We start from the raw sequence: 19,874 nt of genomic DNA on the forward strand, positions 1-19,874 counted from the left end.
GAGAGGGATCAGCAGCGAGAGAAGGCCTTGCACCAGAAGAGAGGTACCAGCAGCGAGAGAAGGCCACACACCAGAAGAGAGGTATCAGCAGCGAGAGAAGGCCCTGCACCAGAAGAGGGCATCAGCAGCGAGAGCAGTCCCTGCACCACAAGAGAGGTATCAGTAGCGAGAGATGGTCCCTGCACTACAAGAGAGGTATCAGCAGGAAGAGAAGTCCCTGCACCACAAGTGAGTTATCAGCAGGGAGAGAAGCCCCTGCAGCAGAAGAGAGGTATGAGCAGGGAGAGAAGGCCCTCCACCAGAAGAGAGGTATCAGCAGGGAGAGAAGTCTCTGCACCAGAAGAGAGGTATCAGCAAGGAGAGAAGTCCTTGCACCAGAAGAAAGGTATCAGCAGTGAGAGCTGTCACTGCACCAGAAGAGAGGTAACAGTATGGAAAGAAGTTGCTGCACCAGAAGAGAAGTATCAGCACGGAGAGAGGTTGCTGCACCAGAAGAGAGGTATCAGCACCAGAGAAGTCCCTGCACCAGAATAGAGGTATCAGCAGCAAGAGATGGTCCCTGCACCAGACGAGAGGTATCAGAAGGCAGAGAAGTCCCTGCACGAGAAGAGAAGCATCAGCAGGGAGAGAAGTCCTGCGCCAGAAGAGAGTTATCAACACAGAGAGAAGGCCCTGCACCAGAAGAGAGGTATCAACACCAGCGAAGGGCCTGCACCAGAAGAGAGGGATCAGCAGCAAGAGAAGGCCTTGCACCAGAAGAGAGGTACCAGCAGTGAGAGAAGGCCATACACCAGAAGAGAGGTATCAGCAGCGAGAGAAGGCCCTGCACCAGAAGAGGGCATCAGCAGCGAGAGCAGTCCCTGCACCAGAAGAGAGGTATCAGTAGCGAGAGATGGTCCCTGCACTAGAAGAGAGGTATCAGCAGGAAGAGAAGTCCCTGCACCACAAATGAGTTATCAGCAGGGAGAGAAGTCCCTGCACCAGAAGAGAGGTGTGAGCAGGGAGAGAAGGCCCTCCACCAGAAGAGAGGTATCAGAAGGCTGAGAAGTCCCTGCACCAGAAGAGAGGCATCAGTAGGGAGAGAAGTCCTGCATGTGAAGAGAGGTATCAGCACAGAGAGAAGGCCCTGCACCAGAAGAGAGGTATCGACACCAGAGAAGGGCCTGCACCAGATGAGAGGGAACAGCAGCGAGAGAAGGCCTTGCATCAGAAGAGAGGTATCAGCAGCGAGAGAAGGCCATGCACCAGAAGAGAGGTATCATTAGCGAGAGAAGGCCCTGCACCAGAAGTGAGGTATCAGCAGCAAGAGAAGGCCCTGCACCAGAAGAGAGGCATCAGGAGGGAGAGAAGGCCCTGCACCAGAAGAGAGGTATCAGCAGCGAGAGATAGCCCTGAACCAGAAGAGAGGTATCAGCAGGGAGAGAAAGCCCTGCACCAGTAGAGAGGTATCAGCAGCGAGAGAAGTCCCTGCCCCAGAATAGAGGTATCAGCAGTGAGAGAAGTCCTGCACCAGAAGAGAGGTATCAGCACAGAGAGAAGGCCCTGCACCAGAAAAGAGGCATCAACACCAGAGAAGGGCCTGCACCAGAAGAGAGGTATCAGCAGGGAGAGAAGTCTCTGCACCAGAAGAGAGGTATCAGCAAGGAGAGAAGTCCTTGCACCAGAAGAAAGGTATCAGCAGTGAGAGCTGTCCCTGCACCAGAAGAGAGGTAACAGCAGGGAGAGAAGTTGCTGCACCAGAAGAGAAGTATCAGCACGGAGAGAGGTTGCTGCACCAGAAGAGAGGTTTCAGCACCAGAGAAGTCCCTGCACCAGAATAGAGGTATCAGCAGCAAGAGATGGTCCCTGCACCAGAAGAGAGGTATCAGAAGGCAGAGAAGTCCCTGCACGAGAAGAGAGGCATCAGCAGGGAGAGAAGTCCTGCACCAGAAGAGAGTTATCAGCACAGAGAGAAGGCCCTGCACCAGAAGAGAGGTATCAACAGCAGCAAATGGCCTGCACCAGAAGAGAGGGATCAGCAGCGAGAGAAGGCCTTGCACCAGAAGAGAGGTACCAGCAGCGAGAGAAGGCCATACACCAGAAGAGAGGTATCAGCAGCGAGAGAAGGCCCTGCACCAGAAGAGGGCATCAGCAGCGAGAGCAGTCCCTGCACCAGAAGAGAGGTATCAGTAGCAAGAGATGGTCCCTGCACTAGAAGAGAGGTATCAGCAGGAAGAGAAGTCCCTGCACCACAAATGAGTTATCAGCAGGGAGAGAAGTCCCTGCACCAGAAGAGAGGTGTGAGCAGGGAGAGAAGGCCCTCCACCAGAAGAGAGGTATCAGAAGGCTGAGAAGTCCCTGCACCAGAAGAGAGGCATCTGTAGGGAGAGAGGCCCTGCACCAGAAGAGAGGTATCAGCACAGAGAAGGGCCTGCAATAGATGAGAGGGAACAGCAGCGAGAGAAGGCCTTGCATCAGAAGAGAGGTATCAGCAGCGAGAGAAGGCCATGCACCAGAAGAGAGGTGTCATTAGCGAGAGAAGGCCTTGCACCAGAAGTGAGGTATCAGCAGTAAGAGAAGGCCCTGCACCAGAAGGGAGGCATCAGCAGGGAGAGAAGGCCCTGCACCAAAGAGAGGTATCAGCAGTCAGAGATAGCCCTGAACCAGAAGAGAGGTATGAGCAGGGAGAGAAAGCCCTGCACCAGAGGAGAGGTATCAACACCAGAGAAGGGCCTGCACCAGAAGAGAGGTATCAGCCCCGAGAGAAGGCCTAGCACCAGGAGAGAGGTATCAGCAGCACGAGAAGGTCATGCACCAGTAGAGAGGTATCAGCAGCGAGAGAAGGCCCTGCACCAGATGTGAGGTATCAGCGGCGAGAGAAGGCCCTGCACCAGAAGGGAGGCATCAGCAGGGAGAGAAGGCCCTGCACCAGCAGTGAGGTATCAGCAGTGAGAGACGTTGCTGCACAAAGAGAGAGAGGCATCGGCAGGGAGAGAAGTCCCCACTCCAGAGGCGAGGTATCAGCAGGGAGAGAAGTTGCTGCACCAGAAGAGGGATATCAGCAGGCAGAGAAATTGCTGCACAAAGAGAGAGAGGTATCAGCAGGGAGAGAAGTCCCCATTCCAGAAGAGAGGTATCAGCAGGGAGAGAAGTCGCTGCACCAGAAGAGAGGTATCAGCAGGGAGAGAAGGCCCTGCACCAGAAGAGAGGTATCAGCAGCGAGAGATAGCCCTGAACCAGAAGAGAGGTATCAGCAGGGAGAGAAAGCCCTGCACCAGTAGAGAGGTATCAGCAGCAAGAAAAGTCCCTGCCCCAGAATAGAGGTATCAGCAGTGAGAGATGTCCTGCACCAGAAGAGAGGTATCAGCACAGAGAGAAGGCCCTGCACCAGAAAAGAGGCATCAACACCAGAGAAGGGCCTGCACCAGAAGAGAGGTATCAGCAGGGAGAGAAGTCTCTGCACCAGAAGAGAGGTATCAGCAAGGAGAGAAGTCCTTGCACCAGAAGAAAGGTATCAGCAGTGAGAGCTGTCCCTGCACCAGAAGAGAGGTAACAGCAGGGAGAGAAGTTGCTGCACCAGAAGAGAAGTATCAGCACGGAGAGAGGTTGCTGCACCAGAAGAGAGGTTTCAGCACCAGAGAAGTCCCTGCACCAGAATAGAGGTATCAGCAGCAAGAGATGGTCCCTGCACCAGAAGAGAGGTATCAGAAGGCAGAGAAGTCCCTGCACGAGAAGAGAGGCATCAGCAGGGAGAGAAGTCCTGCACCAGAAGAGAGTTATCAGCACAGAGAGAAGGCCCTGCACCAGAAGAGAGGTATCAACAGCAGCGAAGGGCCTGCACCAGAAGAGAGGGATCAGCAGCGAGAGAAGGCCTTGCACCAGAAGAGAGGTACCAGCAGCGAGAGAAGGCCATACACCAGAAGAGAGGTATCAGCAGCGAGAGAAGGCCCTGCACCAGAAGAGGGCATCAGCAGCGAGAGCAGTCCCTGCACCAGAAGAGAGGTATCAGTAGCAAGAGATGGTCCCTGCACTAGAAGAGAGGTATCAGCAGGAAGAGAAGTCCCTGCACCACAAATGAGTTATCAGCAGGGAGAGAAGTCCCTGCACCAGAAGAGAGGTGTGAGCAGGGAGAGAAGGCCCTCCACCAGAAGAGAGGTATCAGAAGGCTGAGAAGTCCCTGCACCAGAAGAGAGGCATCAGTAGGGAGAGAGGCCCTGCACCAGAAGAGAGGTATCAGCACAGAGAAGGGCCTGCAATAGATGAGAGGGAACAGCAGCGAGAGAAGGCCTTGCATCAGAAGAGAGGTATCAGCAGCGAGAGAAGGCCATGCACCAGAAGAGAGGTGTCATTAGCGAGAGAAGGCCTTGCACCAGAAGTGAGGTATCAGCAGTAAGAGAAGGCCCTGCACCAGAAGGGAGGCATCAGCAGGGAGAGAAGGCCCTGCACCAAAGAGAGGTATCAGCAGTCAGAGATAGCCCTGAACCAGAAGAGAGGTATGAGCAGGGAGAGAAAGCCCTGCACCAGAGGAGAGGTATCAACACCAGAGAAGGGCCTGCACCAGAAGAGAGGTATCAGCCCCGAGAGAAGGCCTAGCACCAGGAGAGAGGTATCAGCAGCAAGAGAAGGTCATGCACCAGTAGAGAGGTATCAGCAGCGAGAGAAGGCCCTGCACCAGATGTGAGGTATCAGCGGCGAGAGAAGGCCCTGCACCAGAAGGGAGGCATCAGCAGGGAGAGAAGGCCCTGCACCAGAAGTGAGGTATCAGCAGTGAGAGACGTTGCTGCACAAAGAGAGAGAGGCATCGGCAGGGAGAGAAGTCCCCACTCCAGAGGCGAGGTATCAGCAGGGAGAGAAGTTGCTGCACCAGAAGAGGGATATCAGCAGGCAGAGAAATTGCTGCACAAAGAGAGAGAGGTATCAGCAGGGAGAGAAGTCCCCATTCCAGAAGAGAGGTATCAGCAGGGAGAGAAGTCGCTGCACCAGAAGAGAGGTATCAGCAGGGAGAGAAGGCCCTGCACCAGAAGAGAGGTATCAGCAGCGAGAGATAGCCCTGAACCAGAAGAGAGGTATCAGCAGGGAGAGAAAGCCCTGCACCAGTAGAGAGGTATCAGCAGCAAGAAAAGTCCCTGCCCCAGAATAGAGGTATCAGCAGTGAGAGATGTCCTGCACCAGAAGAGAGGTATCAGCACAGAGAGAAGGCCCTGCACCAGAAAAGAGGTATCAACACCAGAGAAGGGCCTGACCAGAAGAGAGGTATCAGCAGGGAGAGAGGTCTCTGCACCAGAAGAGAGGTATCAGCAAGGAGAGAAGTCCCTGCCCCAGAATAGAGGTATCAGCAGTGAGAGAAGTCCTGCACCAGAAGAGAGGTATCAGCACAGAGAGAAGGCCCTGCACCAGAAAAGAGGTATCAACACCAGAGAAGGGCCTGCACCAGATGAGAGGGAACAGCAGCGAGAGAAGGCCTTGCATCAGAAGAGAGGTATCAGCAGCGAGAGAAGGCCATGCACCAGAAGAGAGGTGTCATTAGCGAGAGAAGGCCTTGCACCAGAAATGAGGTATCAGCAGTAAGAGAAGGCCCTGCACCAGAAGAGAGGCATCAGCAGGGAGAGAAGGCCATGCACCAAAGAGAGGTATCAGCAGTGAGAGATAGCCCTGAACCAGAAGAGAGGTATGAGCAGTGAGAGAAAGCCCTACACCAGTAGAGAGGTATCAGCAGCGAGAGAAGTCCCTGCCCCAGAATAGAGGTATCAGCAGTGAGAGAAGTCCCGCACCAGAAGAGAGGTATCAGCACAGAGAGAAGGCCCTGCACCAGAAGAGAGGTATCAACACCAGAGAAGGGCCTGCACCAGAAGAGAGGTATCAGCCCCGAGAGAAGGCCTTGCACCAGAAGAGAGGTATCAGCAGCAAGAGAAGGTCATGCACCAGTAGAGAGGTATCAGCAGCGAGAGAAGGCCCTGCACCAGATGTGAGGTATCAGCGGCGAGAGAAGGCCCTGCACCAGAAGAGAGGAATCAGCAGGGAGAGAAGTCCCTGCACCAGAAGAGGGATATCAGCAGGCAGAGAAATTGCTGCACAAAGAGAGAGAGGTATCAGCAGGGAGAGAAGTCCCCACTCCAGAGGCGAGGTATCAGCAGGGAGAGAAGTTGCTGCACCAGAAGAGGGATATCAGCAGGCAGAGAAATTGCTGCACAAAGAGAGAGAGGTATCAGCAGGGAGAGAAGTCCCCATTCCAGAAGAGAGGTATCAGCAGGGAGAGAAGTCGCTGCACCAGAAGAGAGGTATCAGCAGGGAGAGAAGGCCCTGCACCAAAAGAGAGGTGTCAGCAGCGAGAGAAGGCCCTGAACCAGAAGAGAAGTATCAGCAGCAAGATAAGGCCATGAGCATATCTTCCAACAGGACAGTGGTCCAGGCCCCTAAAATGGAGAACGGATCCATCAGCAGCGAGAGAAGTCCATGCACCAGAAGAGAGGTATCAGCAGCAAGAGAAGGCCCTGCACCAGAAGAGAGGTGTCAGCAGCGAGAGAAGGCCCTGAACCAGAAGTGAGGTATCAGCAGCGAGAGAAGGCCATGCACCAGAAGAGAGGTGTCAGCAGGAAGAGAAGGCCCTGCACCAGAAGTGAGGTATCAGCAGCGAGAGAAGGCCATGCACCAGAAGAGAGGCATCAGCAGCAAGAAAAAGCCCTGCACCAGAAGAGAGGTATCAGCAGCGAGAGAAGGCCCTGCACCAGAAGAGAGGTATCAGCACCAGAGAAGTCCCTGCACCAGAATAGAGGTATCAGCAGAGAGAGATGGTCCCTGTACCAGAAGAGAGGTATCAGCAGTGATAGAAGTCCCTGCACCAGAAGAGAGATATCAGCAGCGAGAGATGGTCCCTGCACCAGAAGAGAGGTATCAGAAGGCAGAGAAGTCCCTGCACCAGAATATAAGCATCAGCAGGGAGAGAAGTCCTGTGCCAGAAGAGAGGTATCAGCAGAGAGAAGGGCCTGCACCAGAAGAGAGATATCAGCAGCGAGAAAAGGCCCTGCACCAGAAGAGAGGTATCAGTAGTGAGAGAAGGCCATGCACCAGAAGAGAGGTATCAGCAGCGAGAGAAGGCCTTGCACCAGGAGAGAGGTATCAGAAGGCAGAGAAGTCACTGCAGCAGAAGAGAGGTATCCGCACAGAGAGAAGGCCCTGCACCAGAAGAGAGGTATCAAAACCAGAGAAGGGCCTGCACCACAAGAGAGGTATCAGCAGCGAGAGAAGGTCGTGCACCAGAAGAGAGGTATCAGTAGCGAGAGAAGGACATGCACCAGAAGAGAGGTATCAGCAGCGAGAGATAGCCCTGCACCAGAAGAGAGGTATCAGCAGCGAGAGAAATCCCTGCACCAGAATAGAGGTATCAGAAGTGAGAGATGGTCCCTGCACCAGAAGAGAGGTATCAGAAGGTAGAGAAGTCTCTGCACCAGAATAGAGGTATCAGCAGCGAGAGATGGTCCCTGCACCAGAAGAGATGTATCAGCAGTGATAGAAGTCCCTGCACCAGAAGAGAGATATCAGCAGCGAGAGATGGTCCCTGCACCAGAAGAGACGTATCAGAAGGCAGAGACGTCACTGCACCAGAAGAGAGGTATCTGCACAGAGAGAAGGCCTTGCACCAGAAGAGAGGTATCAACACCAGAGAAGGGCCTGCACCAGAAGAGAGGTATCAGCAGCGAGAGAAGGTCATGCACCAGAAGAGAGGTATCAGTAGCGAGAGAAGAACATGCACCAGAAGAGAGGTATCAGCAGCGAGAGAAGGCCCTGCACCAGAAGTGAGGTATCAGCAGCGAGAGATAGCCCTGCACCAGAAGAGAAGTATCAGCAGCGAGAGAAGTCCCTGCACCAGAATAGAGGTATCAGAAGTGAGAGATGGTCCCTGCACCAGAAGAGAGGTATCAGAAGGCAGAGATGTCCCTGCACCAGAAGAGAGGCATGAGCAGGGAGATAAGTCCTGCGCCAGAAGAGAGGTATCAGCACAGAGAGAATGCCCTGCACCAAAAGAGAGGTATCAGCAGGGAGAGATGTTCCTGTACCAGAAGAGAGATATCAGCACGGAGAGAAGTCCCTGCACCACAAGTGAGGTATCAGCAGGGAGAGAAGTCCCTACACCAGAAGAGAGGTATCAGCAGGGAGAGCAGTCCCTGCACCAGAAGAGAGGTATCAGCAGAGAGAGCAGTCCCTGCACCAGAAGAGAGATAACAGCAGGGAGAGAAGTCGCTGCACCAGAAGAGAGGTATCCGCAGGGAGAGAGGTTGCTGTAAAAGAAGAGGGGTATAAGCAGGGAGAGAAGTTGCTGCACAAAGAGAGAGAGGTATCAGTAGAGAGAGAAGTCCCCACTCCAGAAGAGAGGTATCAGCAGGGAGAGAAGTCGCTGCACCAGAAGAGAGTTATCAGCAGTGAGAGAAGGCCCTGCGCCAGAAGAAAGGTGTCAGCAGCGAAAGAAGGCCCTGCACCAGAAGTGAGGTTTCAGCAGGGAGAGAAGTCCCTGCACCAGAAGAGAGGTATTAGCAGCGAGAGATAGCCCTGCACCAGAAGAGAGGTATCAGCAGTGTGTGAAAGCTCTGCACCAGAAGAGAGGTATCAGCAGCGAGAGAAGGCCCTGCACCAGAAGAGAGGTATCAGCACCAGAGAAGTCCCTGCACCAGAATAGAGGGATCAGCAGCAAGAGATGGTCCCTGCACCAGAAGAGAGGTATCAGAAGGCAGAGACGTCCCTACACCAGAAGAGAGGCATCAGCAGGGAGAGAAGTCCTGTGCCAGAAGAGAGGTATCAGCACAGAGAGAAGGCCCTGCACCAGAAGAGAGGTATCAACCCCAGAGAAGGGCCTGCACCAGAGGAGAGGCATCAGCAGGGAGAGAAGGCCCTGCACCAGAAGAAAGGTATCAGCAGCAAGAGATAGCCCTGAACCAGAAGAGAGGTATCAACAGGGAGAGAAAGCCCTGCTCCAGAAGAGCGGTATTAGCAGGAAGAGAAGGCACTGCACCAGAAGAGAGGTGTCAGCAGCGAGAGAGGTCCCTGCACCAGAATAGAGGTATCAGCAGTGAAAGAGGTCCCCACTCCAGAAGAGAGGTATCAGCAGGCAGAGAAGTCACTACACCAGAAGAGGGGTATCAGCAGGGAGAGAAGTCGCTGCACCAGAAGAGGGGTACCAGCAGGGAGAGAAGTCACCACTCCAGAAGAGAGGTATCAGCAGGGAGAGAAGTCGCTGCACCAGAAGAGGGGTATCAGCAGGGAGAGAAGTTTCTGCACAAAGAGAGAGAGGTAACAGCAGGGAGAGAAGTCCCCACTCCAGAAGAGAGGCATCAGCAGCGAGAGATAGCCCTGTACCAGAAGAGAGGTATCAGCAGCGAGTGAAATCCCTGCACCCGAAGAGAGGTATCAGCAGCAAGAGATGGTCCCTGCACCAGAAGAGAGGTATCAGAAGGCAGTGAAGTCCCTGCACCACAAGAGAGGCATCAGCAGGGAGAGAAGTCCTGCGCCAGAAGAGAGGTATCAGCACAGAGAGAAGGCCCTGCACCAGAAGAGAGGTATCAATACCAGAGAAGGGCCTGCACCAGAAGAGAGGGATCAGCAGCGAGCGAAGGCCTTGCTCCCGAAGAGAGGTATGAGCAGCGAGAGAAGGCCATGGACCAGAAGAGAGGTATCAGCAGTGAGAGAAGGGCCTCCACCAGAAGTGAGGCATCAGCAGCAAGAGAAGGCCCTGCACCAGAAGAGAGGCATCAGCAGGGAGAGAAGGCCCTGCACCAGAACAGAGGTATCAGCAGCAAGAGATATCCCTGAACCAGAAGAGAAGTATCAGCAGGGAGAGAAAGCCCTGCACCAGAAGAGAGGTATCAGCAGGGAGAGAAGGCCCTGCACCAGAAGAGAGTTATCAGCAGCGAGAGAAGTCCTGCGTCAGAAGAGAGGTATCAGCACAGAGAGAAGGCCCTGCACCAGAAGAGAGGTATCAACACCAAAGAAGGTCCTGCACTAGAAGAGAGGTATCAGCAGTGAGAGAAGGCCTTGCACCAGAAGAGAGGTATCAGCAGCGAGAGAAGGCCATGCACCAGAAGAGAGGTATCAGCAGCGAGAGAAGGCCCTGCACCAGAAGTGAGGTATCAGCAGTGAGAAAAGGCCCTGCACCAGTAGGGAGGCAACAGCTGGGAGGAAAGGCCCTGCACCAGAAGAGAGGTATCAGCAGCGAGAGATAGCCCTGCACCAGAAGGGAGGTATTAGCAGGGAGAGAAAGCCCTGCACTAGAAGTGAGGTATCAGCCCAGAGAGAAGGCCCTGCACCAGAAGAGAGGTATCAACACCAAAGAAGGTCCTGCACTAGAAGAGAGGTATCAGCAGTGAGAGAAGGCCTTGCACCAGAAGAGAGGTATCAGCAGCGAGAGAAGGCCATGCACCAGAAGAGAGGTATCAGCAGCGAGAGAAGGCCCTGCACCAGAAGTGAGGTATCAGCAGTGAGAAAAGGCCCTGCACCAGTAGGGAGGCAACAGCTGGGAGGAAAGGCCCTGCACCAGAAGAGAGGTATCAGCAGCGGGAGATAGCCCTGCACCAGAAGGGAGGTATTAGCAGGGAGAGAAAGCCCTGCACTAGAAGTGAGGCATCAGCAGGGAGAGAAGTCTTGCGCCAGAAGAGAGGTATCAGCACAGAGAGACGGCCCTGCACGAGAAGAGAGGAATCAGCAGGGAGAGAAGTCCCTGCAGAAGAGAGGTATCAGCAGAGATAGAGGTCCCTGCACCAGAAGAGAGGTACCAGCATGGAGAGATGTCCCTGTACCAAAAGAGAGTTATCAGCAGTGAGAGAAGGCCCTGCATCAGAATACAGGTATCAGCAGCGAGAGCAGTCCCTGCACCAGAAGAGAGGTATCAGTAGCGAGAGATGGTCCCTGCACTAGAAGAGAGGTATCAGCAGGAAGAGAAGTCCCTGCACCACAAGTGAGTTATCAGCAGGGAGAGAAGCCCCTGCACCAGAAGAGAGGTATGAGCAGGGAGAGAAGGCCCTCCACCAGAAGAGAGGTATCAGCAGGGAGAGAAGTCTCTGCACCAGAAGAGAGGTATCAGCAAGGAGAGAAGTCCTTGCACCAGAAGAAAGGTATCAGCAGTGAGAGCTGTCCCTGCACCAGAAGAGAGGTAACAGTATGGAGAGAAGTTGCTGCACCAGAAGAGAAGTATCAGCACGGAGAGAGGTTGCTGCACCAGAAGAGAGGTATCAGCACCAGAGAAGTCCCTGCACCAGAATAGAGGTATCAGCAGCAAGAGATGGTCCCTGCACCAGAAGAGAGGTATCAGAAGGCAGAGAAGTCCCTGCACCAGAAGAGAAGCATCAGCAGGGAGAGAAGTTTTGCGCCAGAAGAGAGTTATCAGCACAGAGAGAAGGCCCTGCACCAGAAGAGAGGTATCAACACCAGCGAAGGGCCTGCACCAGAAGAGAGGGATCAGCAGCGAGAGAAGGCCTTGCACCAGAAGAGAGGTACCAGCAGCGAGAGAAGGCCATACACCAGAAGAGAGGTATCAGCAGCGAGAGAAGGCCCTGCACCAGAAGAGGGCATCAGCAGCGAGAGCAGTCCCTGCACCAGAAGAGAGGTATCAGTAGCGAGAGATGGTCCCTGCACTACAAGAGAGGTATCAGCAGGAAGAGAAGTCCCTGCACCACAAGTGAGTTATCAGCAGGGAGAGAAGCCCCTGCACCAGAAGAGAGGTATGAGCAGGGAGAGAAGGCCCTCCACCAGAAGAGAGGTATCAGCAGGGAGAGAAGTCTCTGCACCAGAAGAGAGGTATCAGCAAGGAGAGAAGTCCTTGCACCAGAAGAAAGGTATCAGCAGTGAGAGCTGTCCCTGCACCAGAAGAGAGGTAACAGTATGGAAAGAAGTTGCTGCACCAGAAGAGAAGTATCAGCACGGAGAGAGGTTGCTGCACCAGAAGAGAGGTATCAGCACCAGAGAAGTCCCTGCACCAGAATAGAGGTATCAGCAGCAAGAGATGGTCCCTGCACCAGAAGAGAGGTATGAGAAGGCAGAGAAGTCCCTGCACGAGAAGAGAAGCATCAGCAGGGAGAGAAGTCCTGCGCCAGAAGAGAGTTATCAGCACAGAGAGAAGGCCCTGCACCAGAAGAGAGGTATCAACACCAGCGAAGGGCCTGCACCAGAAGAGAGGGATCAGCAGCGAGAGAAGGCCTTGCACCAGAAGAGAGGTACCAGCAGTGAGAGAAGGCCATACACCAGAAGAGAGGTATCAGCAGCGAGAGAAGGCCCTGCACCAGAAGAGGGCATCAGCAGCGAGAGCAGTCCCTGCACCAGAAGAGAGGTATCAGTAGCGAGAGATGGTCCCTGCACTAGAAGAGAGGAATCAGCAGGAAGAGAAGTCCCTGCACCACACATTAGTTATCAGCAGGGAGAGAAGTCCCTGCACCAGAAGAGAGGTGTGAGCAGGGAGAGAAGTCCCTGCACCAGAATAGAGGCATCAGTAGGGAGAGAAGTCCTGCACGTGAAGAGAGGTATCAGCACAGAGAGAAGGCCCTGCACCAGAAGAGAGGTATCAACACCAGAGAAGGGCCTGCACCAGATGAGAGGGAACAGCAGCGAGAGAAGGCCTTGCATCAGAAGAGAGGTATCAGCAGCGAGAGAAGGCCATGCACCAGAAGAGAGGTATCAGCAGGGAGAGAAAGCCCTGCACCAGTAGAGAGGTATCAGCAGCGAGAAAAGTCCCTGCCCCAGAATAGAGGTATCAGCAGTGAGAGATGTCCTGCACCAGAAGAGAGGTATCAGCACAGAGAGAAGGCCCTGCACCAGAAAAGAGGTATCAACACCAGAGAAGGGCCTGCACCAGAAGAGAGGTATCAGCAGGGAGAGAAGTCCCTGCCCCAGAATAGAGGTATCAGCAGTGAGAGATGTCCTGCACCAGAAGAGAGGTATCAGCACAGAGAGAAGGCCCTGCACCAGAAAAGAGGTATCAACACCAGAGAAGGGCCTGCACCAGAAGAGAGGTATCAGCAGGGAGAGAAGACTCTGCACGTGAAGAGAGGTATCATTAGCGAGAGAAGGCCCTGCACCAGAAGTGAGGTATCAGCAGCAAGAGAAGGCCCTGCACCAGAAGAGAGGCATCAGCAGGGAGAGAAGGCCCTGCACCAGTAGAGAGGTATCAGCAGCGAGAAAAGTCCCTGCCCCAGAATAGAGGTATCAGCAGTGAGAGATGTCCTGCACCAGAAGAGAGGTATCAGCACAGAGAGAAGGCCCTGCACCAGAAAAGAGGTATCAACACCAGAGAAGGGCCTGCACCAGAAGAGAGGTATCAGCAGGGAGAGAAGTCTCTGCACCAGAAGAGAGGTATCAGCAAGGAGAGAAGTCCTTGCACCAGAAGAAAGGTATCAGCAGTGAGAGCTGTCCCTGCACCAGAAGAGAGGTAACAGCAGGGAGAGAAGTTGCTGCACCAGAAGAGAAGTATCAGCACGGAGAGAGGTTGCTGCACCAGAAGAGAGGTTTCAGCACCAGAGAAGTCCCTGCACCAGAATAGAGGTATCAGCAGCAAGAGATGGTCCCTGCACCAGAAGAGAGGTATCAGAAGGCAGAGAAGTCACTGCACGAGAAGAGAAGCATCAGCAGGGAGAGAAGTCCTGCACCAGAAGAGAGTTATCAGCACAGAGAGAAGGCCCTGCACCAGAAGAGAGGTATCAACACCAGCGAAGGGCCTGCACCAGAAGAGAGGGATCAGCAGCGAGAGAAGGCCTTGCACCAGAAGAGAGGTACCAGCAGCTAGAGAAGGCCTTACACCAGAAGAGGGCATCAGCAGCGAGAGCAGTCCCTGCACCAGAAGGGAGGTATCAGTAGCAAGAGATGGTCCTTGCACTAGAAGAGAGGTATCAGCAGGAAGAGAAGTCCCTGCACCACAAATGAGTTATCAGCAGGAAGAAAAGTCCCTGCACCAGAAGAGAGGTGTGAGCAGGGAGAGAAGGCCCTCCACCAGAAGAGAGGTATCAGAAGGCTGAGAAGTCCCTGCACCAGAAGAGAGGAATCAGTAGGGAGAGAAGTCCTGCACGTGAAGAGAGGTATCAGCACAGAGAGAAGGCCCTGCACCAGAAGAGAAGTATCAACACCAGAGAAGGGCCTGCACCAGATGAGAGGGAACAGCAGCGAGAGAAGGCCTTGCATCAGAAGAGAGGTATCAGCAGCGAGAGAAGGACATGCACCAGAAGAGAGGTGTCATTAGCGAGAGAAGGCCCTGCACCAGAAGTGAGGAATCAGCAGCAAGAGAAGGCCCTGCACCAGAAGAGAGGCATCAGCAGGGAGAGAAGGCCCTGCACCAAAGAGAGGTATCAGCAGCGAGAGATAGCCCTGAACCAGAAGAGAGGTATGAGCAGGGAGAGAAAGCCCTACACCAGTAGAGAGGTATCAGCAGCGAGAGAAGTCCCTGCCCCAGAATAGAGGTATCAGCAGTGAGAGAAGTCCTGCACCAGAGGAGAGGTATCAGCCCCGAGAGAAGGCCTTGCACCAGAAGAGAGGTATCAGCAGCGAGAGATGGTCCCTGCACCAGAAGAGACGTATCAGAAGGCAGAGAAGTCACTGCACCAGAAGAGAGGTATCTGCACAGAGAGAAGGCCCTGCACCAGAAGAGAGGTATCAACACCAGAGAAGGGCCTGCACCAGAAGAGAGGTATCAGCAGCGAGAGAAGGTCGTGCACCAGAAGAGAGGTATCAATAGCGAGAGAAGGACATGCACCAGAAGAGAGGTTTCAGCAGCGAGAGAAGGCCCTGCACCAGAAGTGAGGTATCAGCAGCGAGAGATAGCCCTGCACCAGAAGAGAAGTATCAGCAGCGAGAGAAGTCCCTGCACCAGAATAGAGGTATCAGAAGGCAGCGATGTCCCTGCACCAGAACAGAGGCATGAGCAGGGAGATAAGTCCTGCGCCAGAAGAGAGGTATCAGCACAGAGAGAAGGCCCTGCACCAAAAGAGAGGTTTCAGCAGGGAGAGATGTCCCTGTACCAGAAGAGAGATATCAGCAGGGAGAGAAGTCCCTGCACCACAAGTGAGGTATCAGCAGGGAGAGATGTCCCTACACCAGAAGAGAGGTATCAGCAGGGAGAGCAGTCCCTGCACCAGAAGAGAGGTATCAGCAGAGAGAGCAGTCCCTGCACCAGAAGAGAGGTAACAGCAGGGAGAGAAGTCGCTGCACCAGAAGAGAGGTATCCGCAGGGAGAGAGGTTGCTGTAAAAGAAGAGGGGTATAAGCAGGGAGAGAAGTTGCTGCACAAAGAGAGAGAGGTATCAGCAGGGAGAGAAGTCCCCATTCGAGAAGAGAGGTATCAGCAGGTAGAGAAGTCGCTGCACCAGAAGAGAGTTATCAGCAGTGAGAGAAGGCCCTGCACCAGAAGAAAGGTGTCAGCAGCGAGAGAAGGCCCTGCACCAGAAGTGAGGTTTCAGCAGGGAGAGAAGGCCCTGCACCAGAAGAGAGGTATCAGCAGTGTGTGAAAGCTCTGCACCAGAAGAGAGGTATCAGCAGCGAGAGAAGGCCCTGCACCAGAAGAGAGGTATCAGCACCAGAGAAGTCCCTGCACCAGAATAGAGGTATCAGCAGCAAGATATGGTCCCTGCACCAGAAGAGAGGTATCAGAAGGCAGAGACGTCCCTACACCAGAAGAGAGGTATCAACCCCAGAGAAGGGCCTGCACCAGAAGAGAGGGATCAGCAGCAAAAGAAGGCCTTGCACCAGAAGAGAGGTCTCAGCAGCGAGAGAAGGCCATGCACCAGAGGAGAGGCATCAGCAGGGAGAGAAGGCCCTGCACCAGAAGAAAGGTATCAGCAGCAAGAGATAGCCCTGAACCAGAAGAGAAGTATCAACAGGGAGAGAAAGCCCTGCTCCAGAAGAGCGGTATTAGCAGGGAGAGAAGGCACTGCACCTGAAGAGAGGTGTCAGCAGCGAGAGAAGTCCCTGCACCAGAATAGAGGTATCAGCAGTGAAAGAGGTCCCCACTCCAGAAGAGAGGTATCAGCAGTTAGAGAAATCACTACACCAGAAGAGGGGTATCAGCAGGGAGAGAAGTCGCTGCACCAGAAGAGGGGTACCAGCAGGGAGAGAAGTCACCACTCCAGAAGAGAGGTATCAGCAGGGAGAGAAGTCGCTGCACCAGAAGAGGGGTATCAGCAGGGAGAGAAGTTTCTGCACAAAGAGAGAGAGGTAACAGCAGGGAGAGAAGTCCCCACTCCAGAAGAGAGGCATCAGCAGCGAGAGATAGCCCTGTACCAGAAGAGAGGTATCAGCAGCGAGTGAAATCCCTGCACCAGAATAGAGGTATCAGCAGCAAGAGATGGTCCCTGCACCAGAAGAGAGGTATCAGAAGGCAGAGAAGTCCCTGCACCACAAGAGAGGCATCAGCAGGGAGAGAAGTCCTGCGCCAGAAGAGAGGTATCAGCACAGAGAGAAGGCCCTGCACCAGAAGAGAGGTATCAATACCAGAGAAGAGCCTGCACCAGAAGAGAGGGATCAGCAGCGAGAGAAGGCCTTGCACCAGAAGAGAGGTATGAGCAGCGAGAGAAGGCCATGCACCAGAAGAGAGGTATCAGCAGTGAGAGAAGGGCCTCCACCAGAAGTGAGGCATCAGCAGCAAGAGAAGGCCCTGCACCAGAAGAGAAGCATCAGAAGGGAGAGAAGGCCCTGCACCAGAACAGAGGTATCAGCAGCAAGAGATATCCCTGAACCAGAAGAGAAGTATCAGCAGGGAGAGAAAGCCCTGCACCAGAAGAGAGGTATCAGCAGGGAGAGAAGGCCCTGCACCAGAAGAGAGTTATCAGCAGCGAGAGAAGTCCTGCATCAGAAGAGAGGTATCAGCACAGAGAGAAGGCCCTGCACCAGAAGAGAGGTATCAACACCAAAGAAGGGCCTGCACTAGAAGAGAGGTATCAGCAGTGAGAGAAGGCCTTGCACCAGAAGAAAGGTATCAGCAGCGAGAGAAGGCCATGCACCAGAAGAGAGGTATCAGCAAGTAGAGAAGGCCCTGCACCAGAAGTGAGGTATCAGCAGTGAGAAAAGGCCCTGCACCAGTAGGGAGGTAACAGCTGGGAGAAAAGGCCCTGCACCAGAAGAGAGGTATCAGCAGCGAGAGATAGCCCTGCACCAGAAGGGAGGTATTAGCAGGGGGAGAAAGCCCTGCACTAGAAGTGAGGTATCAGCCGGGAGAGAAGGCCCTACACCAGAAGAGAGGTATCAGCAGCAAGAGAAGTCCCAGCACCAGAATAGAGGTATCAGCAGCAAGACATGGTCCCTTCACCAGAAGAGAGGTATCATAAGGCAGAGAAGTCCCTGCACCAGAATTGAGGCATCAGCAGGGAGAGAAGTCCTGCGCCAGAAGAGAGGTATCAGCACAGAGAGACGGCCCTGCACGAGAAGAGAGGAATCAGCATCGAGAGAAGTCCCTGCAGAAGAGAGGTATCAGCAGAGATAGAAGTCCCTGCACCAGAAGAGAGGTACCAGCATGGAGAGATGTCCCTGTACCAAAAGAGAGTTATCAGCAGCGAGAGAAGGCCCTGCACCAGAATACAGGTATCAGCAGCGAGAGCAGTCCCTGCACCAGAAGAGAGATATCAGTAGCGAGAGATGGTCCCTGCACTAGAAGAGAGGTATCAGCAGGAAGAGAAGTCCCTGCACCACAAGTGAGTTATCAGCAGGGAGAGAATCCCCTGCACCAAAAGAGAGGTATGAGCAGGGAGAGAAGGCCCTCCACCAGAAGAGAGGTATCAGCAGGGAGAGAAGTCTCTGCACCAGAAGAGAGGTATCAGCAAGGAGAGAAGTCCTTGCACCAGAAGAAAGGTATCAGCAGTGAGAGCTGTCCCTGCACCAGAAGAGAGGTAACAGTATGGAAAGAAGTTGCTGCACCAGAAGAGAAGTATCAGCACGGAGAGAGGTTGCTGCACCAGAAGAGAGGTATCAGCACCAGAGAAGTCCCTGCACCAGAATAGAGGTATCAGCAGCAAGAGATGGTCCCTGCACCAGAAGAGAGGTATCAGAAGGCAGAGAAGTCCCTGCACGAGAAGAGAAGCATCAGCAGGGAGAGAAGTCCTGTGCCAGAAGAGAGTTATCAGCACAGAGAGAAGGCCCTGCACCAGAAGAGAGGTATCAACACCAGCGAAGGGCCTGCACCAGAAGAGAGGGATCAGCAGCGAGAGAAGGCCTTGCACCAGAAGAGAGGTACCAGCAGTGAGAGAAGGCCATACACCAGAAGAGAGGTATCAGCAGCGAGAGAAGGCCCTGCACCAGAAGAGGGCATCAGCAGCGAGAGCAGTCCCTGCACCAGAAGAGAGGTATCAGTAGCGAGAGATGGTCCCTGCACTAGAAGAGAGGTATCAGCAGGAAGAGAAGTCCCTGCACCACAAATGAGTTATCAGCAGGGAGAGAAGTCCCTGCACCAGAAGAGAGGTGTGAGCAGGGAAAGAAGGCCCTCCACCAGAAGAGAGGTATCAGAAGGCTGAGAAGTCCCTGCACCAGAAGAGAGGCATCAGTAGGGAGAGAAGTCCTGCACGTGAAGAGAAGTATCAGCACAGAGAGAAGGCCCTGCACCAGAAGAGAGGTATCAACACCAGAGAAGGGCCTGTACCAGATGAGAGGGAACAGCAGCGAGAGAAGGCCTTGCATCAGAAGAGAGGTATCATTAGCGAGAGAAGGCCCTGCACCAGAAGTGAGGTATCGGCAGCAAGAGAAAGCCCTGCACAAGAAGAGAGTCATCAGCAGGGTGTGAAGGCCCTGCACCAGAAGAGAGGTATCAGCAGCGAGAGATAGCCCTGAACCAGAAGAGAGGTATCAGCAGGGAGAGAAAGCCCTGCACCAGTAGAGAGGTATCAGCAGCGAGAGAAGGCCATGCACCAGAAGAGAGGTATCATTAGCGAGAGAAGGCCCTGCACCAGAAGTGAGGTATCAGCAGCAAGAGAAAGCCCTGCACAAGAAGAGAGTCATCAGCAGGGTGAGAAGGCCCTGCACCAGAAGAGAGGTATCAGCAGCGAGAGATAGCCCTGCGCCAGAAGAGAGGTATCAGCACAGAGAGAAGGCCCTGCACCAGAAGAGAGGTATCAATACCAGAGAAGGGCCTGCACCAGAAGAGAGGGATCAGCAGCGAGAGAAGGCCTTGCACCAGAAGAGAGGTATGAGCAGCGAGAGAAGGCCATGCACCAGAAGAGAGGTATCAGCAGTGAGAGAAGGGCCTCCACCAGAAGTGAGGCATCAGCAGCAAGAGAAGGCCCTGCACCAGAAGAGAGGCATCAGAAGGGAGAGAAGGCCCTGCACCAGAACAGAGGTATCAGCAGCAAGAGATATCCCTGAACCAGAAGAGAAGTATCAGCAGGGAGAGAAAGCCCTGCACCAGAAGAGAGGTATCAGCAGGGAGAGAAGGCCCTGCACCAGAAGAGAGTTATCAGCAGCGAGAGAAGTCCTGCATCAGAAGAGAGGTATCAGCACAGAGAGAAGGCCCTGCACCAGAAGAGAGGTATCAACACCAAAGAAGGGCCTGCACTAGAAGAGAGGTAACAGCAGTGAGAGAAGGCCTTGCACCAGAAGAAAGGTATCAGCAGCGAGAGAAGGCCATGCACCAGAAGAGAGGTATCAGCAAGTAGAGAAGGCCCTGCACCAGAAGTGAGGTATCAGCAGTGAGAAAAGGCCCTGCACCAGTAGGGAGGTAACAGCTGGGAGAAAAGGCCCTGCACCAGAAGAGAGGTATCAGCAGCGAGAGATAGCCCTGCACCAGAAGGGAGGTATTAGCAGGGGGAGAAAGCCCTGCACTAGAAGTGAGGTATCAGCCGGGAGAGAAGGCCCTACACCAGAAGAGAGGTATCAGCAGCAAGAGAAGTCCCAGCACCAGAATAGAGGTATCAGCAGCAAGACATGGTCCCTTCACCAGAAGAGAGGTATCAT

This window comes from Ambystoma mexicanum, chromosome 8, assembly GCF_040938575.1.
Source record: "Ambystoma mexicanum isolate Mex_15411 chromosome 8, UKY_AmexF1_1, whole genome shotgun sequence".
NCBI lineage: Eukaryota > Metazoa > Chordata > Amphibia > Caudata > Ambystomatidae > Ambystoma > Ambystoma mexicanum.